Here is a 15,628-nt window from a genome sequence, read left to right as displayed (position 1 = left end):
AGGGAGGATCGGTCCGGTCTGCCTTTAAACGGCGAGCTAAAAGGTCCTTTAAAGGGCAGGCGGTCTTCTTTTGGTTACACATCATATTTAGCTAGAATGATTTTTCAAGCTGTTGTGAATTTCAGGAAACTCGATTTTTCCCTTTTTAAATGTACTTTTATGTTTATCTATACTCTCAAAAGCACTTTTTCTTTCCACTCTTGTGTAGCGTGTTGTGTGAACACATGTGTTTGTGGATAAATCTTTCCCTCAAACAGAAATATTGCAGTTGTTTCATGCATCTCCTGCCTCCAGTCAGTGGCTATAAACACTTCTGATGAGGTCAGACGTCGTGAAAACTGCCTCTTTTTGAGCATAACCAGGCTTTACTGTTACACACCACTTCAAATTCTACTTTATTTGTCCCTGGAGGAAATACTGAGTGTTGCAGACTCTGGATGAACAACAGTGGAATAAAGTAATGAAGTGCAGAATTTCAGGACATCAGTCACACAATCAACATGACGACAATCTTAAATACAATGTGGATATGTAACTATGCCTAAAATTCAACAGCCGGATGTAAAAACAAAGCAGACAATGTCCATCATAAACAACAAAATCAACAATCAGCTAAGGTCGGCAACATCTGCACCTCTGCTCTCTTCACTCTTTACCGTGACAGCGAGTATGAGCACGACACAAACACTTCACGTTCAGCTCATGTTCAAGTTTTGACGACGCTCCTGAACGCACCATGTGTCCAGTACTGTGGGATACTGAGGACTACTCCGGTGACTCCAGGTAAAATCCACCTTTCTGAGAGCCTTTGGAGACAAGACCGACCGTGCTGACCCTAAAAGATGTTTTCTGTCTTGTAATGTGAATTGATAAAGAGGCGGTGACGCAGCTACAGTCACATTCAAGGACATTTCAGCACTAAAGGAGACACGATGCTGACGGATGCGTGTCGGCTGTCACTCGGATTGAGTCCTTAAGGACTCACGTGATGGACGCCGACGAGGTCAACAAGCGTGTGACCTTAGACTGACAGATGTCTGATGAAGTCCATGAAATATTGTTAGCAATGAGAAAGATCCCCTGGCTTTTCAGCTCGATTTGCTCTCTTATGTCTCTCTGAACACGATCTTCCTGCTGAAATCCAGAGAGAGATGAAATGTTCATAAAACTGCCTGGGAATTGGTTTGTGACCTAAATTCAGAAGCTGTCTTGTGCAAAGTGTTGCAAAAGACAAACGCACATCTAGTAGCCGCTCACGTACACTGGGCATGCGCGTGCCGGTGTAAACATGAAGCAGATGGTCTATTCCGTAGTTCCAGAAGATTTGGCGAAAGAATAAAGTAATGCAGACAAAGGACCGCACCAGATTTTATTTTGCATGGACTAACAACGAGATCCGGACTGTTACTGAATGTGACACAGGAGTTTAAAAGCAACTGCGGCGGCGGAAAACAGACTGGGAGTCATTGGAAAGTAAATAGAGTGACATGCAGAGTACAAGTGTAAGAGTTACTTGCACAGTAGTCAGTCAGTAGCATCGTGTTTCTACTTTGCATGACTGATAAGACCCAATCAGAGAGCCAAACGTGATGCGTCATCGTTTCTCCTCCGGTTTTGCACGCTCGCACTAAAACGTTTTGAAATGAAAAACGGGGTCTGCAGCGTTTTCAAACTTCTCCGTTTTCGGCGTTTTAGTCTGGACGGGAGGTGCAAACGGTCTCCGTTTTAAAACGAAAACGCAGTAGTGTGGACGGGGCCTCGGTCAAAACCCCTTGGCGTCGACATGTGGGGCCCCGCGGTCAAGTTAACAAGAATATATACGCGACGTCCAGATAGGCTTTAAAAAGAAAAGTGGTTAATGGTGTGAAACAGGTGGTTAGGTTTACGCACCAAAACTAGAGGAGAGCCGGGACGATTGAAACACGTTATACATTTAAATAGTTTAAGTTATTCTTGTTTTTATTTAGAAAGCTTGACACTGCCTTCTTAATATGTAATTGCAAACTCAGTATGTCCATTTTCTTAATAAAAACTAATATAAATATAACTTAGCTAGCTAACTAGAATATCCAACAGTTCATGCACAGTTGGATCAAATCTCGGCCGCCCTCTTTATGCTCATCTGCAGCCTGTTTTCCTGGTCCACTGTGAAGACCCTATTATTAGGCTGTAAGTATCCTGGTGGTCTAGCCTGCAGTCTAGTGGACTCTGCCCCCCTCCCGCTGTATCTAAATAAGGTAGAATGGCTACGTGTCGGGCGGCACGGTGGTCTGGTGGCCTCACAGCAAGAAGGTCGTGGGTTCAAACCCCGGTTGCCCCGGCCTTTCTGTGTGGAGTTGCATGTTCTCCCCGTGTCTATGTGGGTTCTCCAGCTTCCTCCCACCGTCCAAAGACATGCAGCCTAGGTTAATTGGTGACCCTAAATTGTCCTTAGGTGTGGGTGGTTGTTTGTCTATGTGTGGCCCTGTGATGGACTGGCGACCTGTCCAGGGTGTACCCCGCCTTTCGCCCGATGCCAGCTGGGATTGGCTCCAGTCCCCCGCGATCCTGTGCGCAGGATCAGCGGTTGAGGATGGATGGAAACGTGACTCCTGACGTTTAAACTTCACTCGCTTCTAAACTGTAAAACTTTAACACATCCTGAAGTTTTAAATGTCAAAGTACTAACTAATCTGTCACGTGATCATGACCATGACACATAAAACAATTAACACAACTTTTCATTCAAACGTGAATTTACTTTCCATGATTGAAAACAGCTTCTTTCGTATAACTCCCTGAAAGTGTGACGTATGCACCTGATCTTTCCCGGTTCTTGTAAGTACTGTGTCTGTATGTGCTGAGGTAGTTTGGCATATCAGACTTGTTTGAGCTCCGAGAAAATCGCTGTGTCCAATCGTCCCGGCTCTCCCCTACTTGGTTAGGTTAAAATAATAATCCCCAGGACCTTCTTGCTGTGAGCTGACAGGGCTAAGCACTGCTCCACCGTGCCTTCCCTACGTATCTTAAATAAAAACTCTCAGAGTTGACTTTTCGTTTCCAGGTAGAAGCACAGTCGGGCAGGAAGAACGCTCCCAAACGCCTCCAGTGTGAGTTGACGCCGGGCAGAGGACACAACAAACCCGCAGTGCAGGCGTTCCTGTTGTGAGTCCGGGGTCATTGTATGTTGTTGTGACATAGTCTTTATTTTTAACACTCAATTTTCCCCTAAACATGCTAGAATTGATTAAATATTAGCTATGGCAGAAAAGGACAGTAGTCTTTAATGAACATTATTACCTAAATGTGATGCTACTCAAATGCAAAGTATTTAGTATATATTGATGATATAATATACACACACATAAATAAACATCTAAAATACACAAAAATGCTGTAATTTATAGGCGGAGAGTTTCTTCTCTGAGCTGAAAAGTTAATTTAAATGTCACAGAGGTTCATCCACTCGCCTATGAATCCAAAGTCTTCATGTAATTAGACTGCTGAGAGCCGTTCTGCTTTACATGTAAATTATTTCAGTGACTCTATCGAAAGGTCGTTCTTCTCATTACGGCCATTTAAATCCCAGCAACCCGTGTAACGATTCAGTGAGCGCACATATGTAGAAATATGGCTGTGGAGGGAGTGTGCGTCACAGTGAGGACGCCCCTTCAGTTGCAGCTACAGTTAAATGTATGTTTTTAGACCATTATCATATGAATCATAATATAAATATATAAATAAAACCAAGAGAACAGAGTTTTATATACGTGTGTATGTAAATGAGCCAGTATTGGCTGATGATCACACGGCAGGAAGTCAACGTCTAGAGCAGCTTGACCGGCAGGATGTGTTTTGTTTAATCAAATGTTTATTTTTAATGTACAGAATCTCATAAATTGATGGACTCTTTGACATTTCCCTGCCTGGTAGTCAGAGGTGGGTAGTAATCACATGTACTCAGAGTAGTTTTAATACAACGTACATGAGAGAAATCAGTACTTTTACTTGTGTTGGTTAAATTTGGATACAATCATCACTCTACTTTCATTTATTTCCTATTTTATAATTGTTATCTTTCGAAATGTATTTTCTATTGCTAATTATTGGTATATTTATGTGTTTTGGTTAACACAAAATCCAGGTTTCTTGCTGCTCCAGGTTCAGATGCACAGATACAGACAGAGATAAAGTAGGGAAATAATAAGGAGTTCAGAGAAAAACAGAATTCAGAAGTTAATAAGTAAATTAAATGACAAATACGATCCTGACTGCAGCTAATTAACTTATTTAACTCACAAATACACTGCGTGCACAACTATTAGGCAAGAGTATTTTAACCATGTCAACATTTTAATGCGTATTTTCCAACTCCAAGCTGTTTAAAGTTGAACGCTTGTTGGATTTAAGCATATCAGGTGTGTAATGAGGCCTGAGGAGATCAACACCCTATTTCAAGGTGTTCATTATTATTAGCAGCTTCATTTCCTGGGCCCAAAATATATTTTTACTGAGCTTTCAGACAGATGCAGCACTCTTGAAATAGCTCAACTTTTGAGGCGTGACCACCGCACAAGTTTTGTTGCTAACTGAATGACTGCAAATTCACTGGGTAATAAATAAGCACGTTATGTAATGTAACTCAAAACATTCAGTCAGAAACTTTATTTAAATTAAAACTTGTCACCTTTGACTTTCTTTAACATGGGACTTGTAGTCCTGAGTTTACTTGACACATCCATCGACGCCACCACCTCCTTACACGGCAGGTCCCACTCAGGCCAACACGCTTTGAACGCAGCATTATTTACAGCAAGTGTTGGGAACAGAAGTGGAAAAAATCCTCTCTGAACTGGACATAAACTGGATCAGTGTTTGTTTACAGCAGGCAGGAATCCATTACTACTTCAATTATGTAACAGAATTACACGTGTACCCGTTCTACGTGCAGCTGACCCAGATCACTCTGTAATTACAGTCGTGTCTGAATCACTGTGCATGTAATTAAAGTTTCACCAGCTCGTGGATATTATCATTCCTTATCTCCTCTATGAGTCCGGCTTCTCATTAGATCTCACAGTGCTGACGAAGTCATCTGAAATCATCTCAAGCTGAAGCAGTGTTGGTCAAACCTGAGGCCCGTGGCCTAAAGTCTGGACAGGAGATGATTTATTAGAGGGTCAGCAGAGGGACAACAGAGCGTCCTTGTTTTCAAATGGAGGATTTGTTCATCAAGTATCTGGATGAAAACATATGTAAGTAAATGAAAATCTGATTATATTCAATGAATCAATTTGTTCATTAACAGAAAGCCAATCAGCAGGTGGAAAAGTCACAGTTATCCAAGGACGGTTAAAATAAAGGCAACTGGACTTGATTGAAGATTTTTGATCATGCATACACTCCCGACTCGTCACATATTGACTCGTGATCAAGGCCCTTTAGCTTCATTTTTATTCAAATTAGCAACACTTAGCAACATATGCAACACCTGGGTAGACTTTCAAAATACAACGCTAGCATTTAGAAACATTGCCATTTTGAAATGGCACGTTATTAAAGTTGTGAAACGTTGCAATTTGGTTATTTTAGGCGGGGGCGACACTAGACTCTCGAGGGCGGAGCTTCATCGCGGGTCCCACCTGAGCCCGTCTGCGTCGCAGCCACTCTAGTCAATACTTGTGCTCACACCAGAAGTGTCTCTTCGGTCCTCTCTGGAGAGAATATGCAGCCATTTTCAAAATAAAATACCCCGTGCAGACCCCCGATCGTATACCAACAATAAACACAGATAAAACAGACAAAAAAGAAACAATTTAACTACGTAGCTACTTAATCATAGTAGAAGGTCAATCAACAAAATCTAAATATGTCAGCAAAATCAGGCAGGCAAACGCTCTTATTCTGAAATGCTCCCTGTGGGATCTGCAGATCGGAAAGAAAGCGGGTCACAGAGAGCTGCGAAGAAGGTAGAAGCACAAAAAGCATAAAAAGGACGCACTAAAAACAAGTCATCCACGTGGGGCAGGCTGCACGCTCCGCTGCTGAAACACATCGGACGGAACTAAACCGTGGCGCACACGCCGCCTGTGTGACTCCGGGGTGATACAGCAGCCTAAATCCGTACCACAGAATTCCCATGATGCATGGCGGTGAAGGGAATTTTGTTAAAATTTGCTAATAAGTCTCCTATTTGTTTAAAATACAAAATTTACTTTGTGAATTATTTTAAACGTGTCTGCTTAGAACTTTTTGTTTCACACAGGTTCAAAGTCGGGGTTCTGGCCCTCCATCCACCTCCTTGCTCTGTCTTTTCTGTTAAATATCATATACCTGCCTTTACCGTCACAAACTAACGCTACAGGGCTTCCCCCAGTGTGTTGCATTATGACGCTATAAGGATCCCCAGTGCGTTACAAACCGACGCCGATGGGTCTTGACCATGCGTCCATATCTGACGAGTCAGGGAGAGCGAACGGGTTGGATTTGAAGACGTTTGTCATTCACTGACTGGTAGGGAGTCCCAGATATTTTACCCTGTGTTGGGTCGTTATCAAGGTGATGGACACGATTGGTTCGTTAGCGGTCCAGGCTGTTGTAATGACGGTCATTAGACCCCTGAGGTCGAGTCTGAATAATCCTTTTTGCCATTATTACCTGAGGCCTAATGGGACAAAACCAGCCCGACCTCAACAACAAAAAAACGGTTTTACAGGTCTATTATGCAACAGCATATGAGATATTTTTGAAAGGCCACGCCTTCTATAGGCAGAGGAAGTCAGGTGACTTATTATGAAAGTCCATGTATAGAGGCGGTGGGGTGGATGAGTCAAGTAAACTCAGGAGTTTCACTCAGGAGACCGAGGTTTGAGTCCCACGTGGAAGAAAGTCAAAGGTGACATGTTTTAAGTTAAATAACGTTTTGTAGGTGACTTACGACGCTTGACTTTTGTGATATACTTATTTTAACCCAAACCAGTATCTTTTCCTAAACCCAAGTGGTTTTGTTGCCAAAACCTAACCAAAGTCCACATGAGGCCAAACGGGACAAAACACAGCAACTGATGATGAAACGTATATAGACAAAGAAAGATGATTGTAAGCACAAGGTCTGATTCAGTAGGGATGTGTTTGGTGATTTGCACTTGAAATACAGTGGCTTTATTTCAGCGGCTTCCACAAATGTAGTACATTTAAAAAAAGTCAGAGAAAAGCTGGTAAAACACCCTGTTTCTAACTACATCCTGCAGCTGCACCATGATCCTGCTCACTCAGAAATATCCACATATGATCTTCATACTTACAATTTAAACTGAGATTACACATAAATAAACATTTTAGTGGAACTACTCCAACTAACTGACAGCTGTCTTGTCTCCAGTTGTTAAAAGAAGGTCTTTTCTCCGGCTCCACGTCCCTCAAACCCTGCTATAAATCTTCTTTTTATCAGTCTTCCTGCCTCTTTGTCGGACCAGTGAAGCCACAGTTTGTTGCCATTGCTGTCAGCGTGGCTGTTAGTGTGTTGTTGGTTTGAGCAGCTTGCTGTGATGTCAGGTCAACAACCATCAGCAGAAATGAAACGACTCAGGCGACAGGAGCATGATGGGAGGAATAAGAGCGAGGAGCAAAAAGCAGCATGATGTGTCAATTCCAGTTCCCATCAGCCCTCAGTGTGATGCAGGCGGCGGCGGGGGGGGGGGGGGGGGGGGGGGGGGGGGGGGGGGGGGGGTAAGAAGTCACTTATATTTATCTTCGTTTTGTAGTGGTAGATTTATAAATATACTGTAGATTTAATCTGTAGTTTTTTTTCATTTTAGTATATTAGTTTATTTTTGTGTGTGCGACCTTCCCTGCAGGCGTTATTGTTTTCTGTTGATGACGTTCACATGACGCGTCCTTTAAAAAGAAACCTGGTGACGGCTTCATGCCTCAGCGTGTCAGCAGATTTGTCAGCCTGGTGATTGCACATTAGATCAACACATGAGCTGATTGTTTTGCTGCTATCCTTTTCGCTTAGGGGTGCTGCACCGTAGAAATGCGCGCATGACACGACTGTGTGTGGGCACGCACTTACACACTGTCCTTCAACAGAGTGTTTACAAGCATGGTCGTATGAAGTCACCGAGGTCCGGACCTCCGTAATTATATGTATGTATGTTTAAATAAAATCATCTGAATAAACCCCACTGATTACACGATCAATTTAAATGAAGGCCATGCGGACGCAGCTGATTACACGTCGCTACCCTCATTTCAACTTGAAAAACTGTTCCACGCTCAGTGTCCACACTTGGGGAAACGCATGAAAACCTTGTGCGTGCAAGAACTGAGAGCACCGCTGTTTGCGGGCAGAGCCTTAGGCAAAACGTTTTGTGACTTTCCGGGTGGGTAAATTAGGGGGAAGCGTCTCCCCATTAAAAGATACGCTGTGTGCATTTAATCACGGGGAACGGCAGCACTAATCTCCCGACACCGTGACAGGATCAGTCGCAATCTAACGTTAATTAATATTTTGTGTTCTTCTACACATCCAAATGGTCTCACACACAGTCCAAGTTCACACAGTGAAACTGTTTGGAGTAAAGCAGCCGTCCTGATCAATCCTGAGCTCTATCAGAGCTTTAAACTATTTCAGAAGCTAAAAGTTGCATTCTGTTTCCTCTGCCTGTCTTGTCAAGTTTATAACTACAGTTTTTAGTTTTGCTGCTGGAAACACTTAAAATGACAGATACCAGCCTCTCTAATCAAAAAGATCGTTAAAGAAAACACTCATACATCAACACAATAAAGAAACCACACCTGGTCGTGTGTGGAAGAACTTTATTATTTTAGTTTGAGACAGCTGGCTTTGCTGCGTCGCTTGGCCAACTATGTAACATACCACGTTCGCCACATATGGACGCATGGTCAAGGCCCATCGGCGTCAGTTTGTAACGCGCTGGGATCCCTATAGCGTCATGGTTCAACGCAGTGGGAGGAAACCCTGTAGCGTCTGCTTTTGACGGTAAAGGTAGGTATATGATTAACAGACAAGACTGAGTAAGGAGCTGGTTGGGGTGGGTGGAGGGCCAGAACTCTTGAACCAGGACACCAGGGTTCATGTCTTGTGTGAAGTCAGCAATGAATATTTTTATTGAAGTTGTGTAAATTGTATGTAAGTTACGCAAGTGACGTTAGTTGACTTACATGTTAACTGACGTACGTTATTTTAACCCAAACCATGATCTTTTCCTAACCATAACCAAGTACTTTTTGGGCCTAAACCCAACCAAATTGCAACGTTTCACAGCTTTAATAACGCGCAGTTTTCAAAACGCTAGCGTTATTTATTGTTGCTAACTTTACCGGACGTTGCATATTTGGAGTGAGAATGTGTTGGTTTAGGCTAATGTAATGTAAACATAGCTCAGAGTAGCCTTACAGTCTGTCTTGTCTGTGATGTCGTTTTAAATAAATATTTCTGGACTAATGGTCTGTCTCCATGTCAGCACATTTAAACTACTAATGGCGCTCTGAGTAGAGGTGCAGGGGTTTGTACAGTTATAATTTATTAAGAGTGTAAGTTGAAGTACTTGGGATTTATTTTGTTTGATTGGAGTGTTATCATGCTCGCACAGTGTGCCAATGAAAATGATTTGCAGCCTTTTGATATTAATGATCATGTGGGCTCAGCAGCGGTGGTACGGTACAGGTAATGCGTCTCCTGACAGTGGATATCTGGAGCACTATGGAGACGTGACGCAACGGGATGCTATCTGTATCCACGAGTTAATTAAGGTATATTATCGAACCGGATTGCTTTTGAAATGTTTATCTGCTGGGAAACATTGTCATCAAGCTCTGAATCACTGCGTGTCACACTGATGTTGCATCAAAGCTGAACAGTAAAGGTAGGGGATTCAACACATGCACATCGGGATGGACACACACTGCTGCTGCGTTTTCAAATGTTACCAGCGCGAAGCCAGAGGCCTCGAGGTCTGAAAATCAGGTGCTCCTCACAGAGATAAAATGCATTCACACACTCGGGGGCAATCTGCCTTTCACACCTCCAGATACAAACACAAACAACATGAGGGCAATGAGTTCCATCTGAACACACAGTTGATGTATTATAACAGACAAAATCAAACTGTGAACAGAATCTGTGGAGAAAATTCAAATCATAGGCTTGATGTGGCTTCAATCATGTGTGTGTGGTTCAGGTTTGGATTCTAGGGTTCAGGTCAGACGTTGGTTTCGGTTCGTCTCTGGGTTATGATCACAGGACAAACAGTCAAACTTTGAATTGATAGTAACACTCAGTATTTTGGTTCTCAGTTAAAGTTTCTACATAGTAAAACCTGGCTGCTGCGTCTGTGTGTTCGTCAATAGTGACAAATAATCTGTTACTATTTTTATGGTATCTAGTTGTTGTTGTTCAGAAACATCAGCTCTCTGCTAACACAAAGCCCGGTTGCAAGATTATATTTCTTTTAGAGCCCGACCGATTTACCGTTGTGCAGATATTATCGGCCGATATAAGATACTTGCAGAGAGATCGGCATCGGCGTCTACAACACCCGATTTATGACTGTTACAGTTATTCTCAATCGTTTTGGCACAATCATCAAATCACTAACAGGATTTTAAAATCCGGAAATATCGAAATCAGTATCGGGCTTAAAAATCCCATATCAGTCAGGCTCTAATTTCTATTGTCTGACTTTTCCTAGGGCCATCTCATGAGGTCTACATTTTTATTGGTCCAGTACTTACACCTGCAAAACTAAAGACATTCCCATCAGCCTTAGCTATACCTGGGGTTCGGTGCCAAACGTTTGCATGCTAACACGCTAAGCTAAGATCGTGAACATTTTAAAAACTATATATGCTAAACCTCGGAGTCTTAGCATTGTCATTGAGAGCATGCTGATGTTAGCATTTAGCTCAGCTTCACAGAGCCATTAACATGACCTCAGTCTTTTTGCTCCATGTAACGTCTCAGGCTAAGGTTTGCGTTAAGGTTGACGTCTTCGTCAACCCTCTCTTATATTACGTCTACATAAAAAACATTAGTTGACACTTTGTCTGCATCTGAAAGGCCCTGAACTAAACTAAATCAGTTAGATCAGATTTTCAAGCGTGTGTAACAGGACTTTACATTATTATTATGCTTTTCCACATTTTATGACTTATCTACATGTTATAATGTCGGATGTTCATGTTAAACGTGAGCAAAGCTTTAAAAAAAAAGAAATCAATGTGAGCAAATTTCTCAGGTTTCCTCCTGTTCTGAACGCTCTGTTTTGAACTGCTTTTTCTACCAACGGCTCCGTTCTATGTAATACGGAGCCAGACGGAGCCGCCGTTCCATATATGGTCATTTGCTCCCACACTAACAGCACAGCAACACTCAGTCTGCCTCTTCCGACCAGCAACAACAGCAGCCTGGTAACATGCTTCAGCTCTTGGCCAATCAGAAGACAGTGGGCTCTGAGAGGGGGGGGGGGGCCTTAAAGAGACAGGAGCATCTACAGCTTGTTTCAGACAGAGGCTGAAATGAAGGCCTACATGAAGAGCCAGTATAAGATATGAAATAATTTTTTTTTTAACTTTGATTCATGCATAGCTGTCATACAGGCATCACAAAACTACAATATAGGACTGGAAAAGCAGTATAATAGGTCGCATTTAACCAGGGGAGGGTTGCTTTACAAATAAAGACCGCAAGTTCAGTCTAAGCTGAATCTGTAAACCATCCTTTCCTCTCTGTTTCAGCCCTACCTCATTTTCCAGAGTCTATAAATCCTAAAAGCTTTGTATGTCAGTGTGTACGGAGAAAACAAAGCTTGCCAAGTAAGGGTCGGGGCCTACGTGGTTAAAGGACTTCCTGTGATGCATTATCTTAAAAGTCAAAATAAACTGAGCAGCTCTTGTGATTTACCTGTATTTATGCTGATTCTGTCAGACGATGTATATTTATGGGAAGCATTTAAATTACTATCTCCTACATGGTTTGTTGTGTGACAACACAAACTGAAACAAGTAAACAAGAACAACTATGTAATAAACTGAGACACTCAGGTAACAGGCTAATGTGTCTCATTATATTCTGTACTCACACTTACTATTTTGAGTGCATGCATGCATTCACACTGACAGTTATGGCAAAGAGCAGTTCACTATTAACAACGGTCAAAATGTTTACTCTAGCACGTTGGACACCCCCTCGATGATCGCCATCTTGGCAGAAGGGAAGGGACAAGAGACCGAAAATTTTATTGTATTTTTAATAAAATTTAAGTCACGTGAGCAAACAAGCCGGCAGATATTTTGGCGGTCAAGTGATAATGAGCTGCCGGGTTACAATTTGCCATAAAAATAAAAAAAAGGAGTTCCGTGTCCATCCGCATTCGATTGGAGACACCATGTGGACATTTATTAAATTTTAGGTACATAATATACACAGTATACTGCATGTTAGTGTACCAAAGTGAGACACAGCTTGTCCTCAGTCAGTCCACTGTGTGGCAGCTGTTTCCGAACGTCGATAGCTGGAGATGCAACACGACTGTTGTCATTAAGCTGTCGTCATGATAAATTTGTCACACGATGTCACAAACATGAAATGATAATGATTCGGCCCATCTGCTCTACAGAGCGTGACCAGACGAGAACAGGTGAAATTCAGGACAGGGGAGTTGGAGGTGGGCGTGGCCTCCTGTGCATTACTTTCACGGTCAACGAACAGTAAAACCAGAACCTGCGAAACGCTAAAATGTATAATTTTTGTTAATGAAGTCACCTGTCTGTCTTTAGGAAAAAACACAATGACTGTGTTGTATGCAATGTTTATGTAGTTTATGTAATTTGCCTGCAGCGACACTTCCCCTGTCCTCACAACTATCTTCATCTACACTAGAAAAGAAGAGGGGCAAAAGAGCTGCGAGTTACTTTGTGGCTTTAACAACTCTTTTGACAAAATGTCCAGATACCCTGCAGTCCCTGCTGCAGCCAGTGGAGAGCAGGGACAGAGCCCATTAACACCAATAGTTAATGTTTTATTATGCAATTACAGCTTTAATTTTGTCCTAAACAGGACAGGACTCGGGACAACTGCTCATAAATCGGGACTGTCTCGAATTTTTTGTCTGGTCAACCTACCTCTGTGTGACGGAAGCCAGTGAGGCTGTGCAGTGAGTAAACCTCACTCCCCGACACCTAAAGAGAAACGCCAGGGCTCATGGGTTTTAGCCTCCTCGAAAGTGTGTCCGCCTGCCGTAGCCGAGGTCGCCGGTTTGAGTCAGGACCGTGCAGTACGTTCTCAGGAACAGCCGGTTACATCTACATGACGTTGGCTGTGATGCAGTTTTATCTGACTACTGGAAACATGTGACTTTTCAGACCCGGAGTTTCCAGCTTGGTTTTTAAACCGAGTGTGCCGTCCATTTAATCTCTTGTATAAGACTGAAACAACTAACATAATCTGTATCTTTATTAAATAAAACCTTACTCTATGGAATAAATGCACGTGTGTTTTTGCCAAATTGATGAAAATAAAATGTTTGGAAAATATGCTATGCTTGCCTAAAAATAGAAAGATGAAGCATTTAACACTTTCAACGCACTTATACACTCTCAGTGAACTTATAGGACAGGAACTGGTGCCTGGAGGCAGACAGGAAACGCCTACAGGGAAGGACATGGCGTAAGATAAATAACAGTTCCTGTCTATTCTTAAGTGACATGTGATATAGATAAAGATTCAGCTACTTCGTATGTCATGAAAAAACAATGGGTGTGACTGTTTAAAAGCAGACTCTCAAGCCTTTCTCGTCAGTCCATTCTGTATTCATTGCAGTGCATGTGTTGACTCCTTGCAAGTAAAGATCATTAATTGTGACTCAATCGTTCTTTGGTAGAGGATTTTCTTAACATTAACAATGTTCAGGGTTGGAACAATTACACAAAATACAACAGGCTGAGACCAAATGCAAAACTGAAAACCTCAAACTGGAGACGCTGCGACCTGCAGAATATAAATTATAAATATAACTGACACTTTATTTCTGCAGCCAATGAGATGTTTAGAACCGAATCTTGTCAATGAACACAATGAGAAATTGGAAGAAGGACTCTCTCGTTAACATTAAATGAATGCATTTAAAATAATCGGTAAATTGCTGGGAAAAAATAATGATTTTCTGTAGCTGTGACTTGGAGATAACGAGGCTGAAATGACTGTGAGGGACAACAGAGAGAAAAGAGTGTGTGTGTTTGTGCATTTAAGAGTGTGTGTCCTCTCAGCCTTGAATGTTTGAATGCTGCATCACATGACAACCATCGACATTACGTGTGTGTGTCTCTCTCTCTCTCTCTCTCTCTCTCTTACACAACAGGCGTTAGAACTGATTCAGGTCATTGTTTGATCGTCGCACAGTTCAATAACTTCAGCAGCACTGAGTGGAACAAAACAACTGATCACACTGAGACCTCCAGCCTTTCACTGATAACACCAGAAGTTTTAAATCTTAAACCACCTGCCTGAGCTCGAGCTCAGCTCATAAACGATTACCTAAAACAGACTTTTATTACTGACAAATTGGAAGTATATACATGCAGATAGTTTTTATTTGTATAGATTTAAGATATCTCTTTTCAGTACTAATTAAGGGTCGACTAATACAGATTTTGTAATTGCAGATATTTAGAGAGCAGCTTGATGTGGGGTACCGTATAACTATATTTTTTAACGCTAGCCTGTTAAATTAGAGCTGCTGACAGTTAGGATACGTCTGCGTCGGAGGTGCATCTCAAAATGCCAGCTATCGGCCCGATTAATCAGCTAACTGATAAATATGTCATGTCTACCACTAATACCAATACAATATTTAGTTTTTACTGCTCACAGTCTCACCAGACTAATAATGTGTCTTCCGTCAGTACACTTACAGTATCTCACAAAAGTGAGGACACCCCTCTCATTCTTGTAAATGTTTGATTATATCTTTTCATTTGACAACACTGAAGAAATGACTGTATGATGTAAAGTAGTGTACAGCTTGTTTAACAGTGTAAATTTGCTGTCCCCTCAAAATAACACATCACACAGCCATTAATGTCTAAACAGCTGGCAACAAAAGTGAGGACACCCCTCATATTCTTGTAAATGTTTGATTATATCTTTTCATTTGACAACACTGAAGAAATTACCCTTTGCTCCAGTGTAAAGTAGTGAGTGTGCAGCTTGTATGACAGTGTAAATTTGCTGTCCCCTCAAAATAACACATCACACAGCCATTAATGTCTAAACAGCCCCTAAGTGAAAAAATGTGATAGAATGTGTTTGGCACATTTCATGGCAATTCATCAAATAGTTGTTGAGATATTTCACTTAGAACCACAAATGTGAACCTCTTGGTGGCGCTAGAAGAAAAGTCAGATGATCACCAAAGTCAATAAAATAATCTATCTGGAGATCAAGAAAGTCTGTCCCACATTCTTTGCAGATCCCTCCAGGAGATATATGTTTCACAGAAGACTCTGACCTGCTGGTGGCACTAGAGGAAGGTTAATAGGACTCATCTTCTGGGGAACGTGAACGTCAAAACTTCATCACAATCCATCCAACAGCTGTTGAGATATTTCAGGAACAAATGTCCTGGTT

The sequence above is a fragment of the Micropterus dolomieu genome, linkage group LG12 (genome assembly GCF_021292245.1).
Source record: "Micropterus dolomieu isolate WLL.071019.BEF.003 ecotype Adirondacks linkage group LG12, ASM2129224v1, whole genome shotgun sequence".
In the NCBI taxonomy this organism is placed as follows: Eukaryota; Metazoa; Chordata; class Actinopteri; order Centrarchiformes; family Centrarchidae; genus Micropterus; species Micropterus dolomieu.
Note: the sequence above shows the minus strand (reverse complement) of the source record.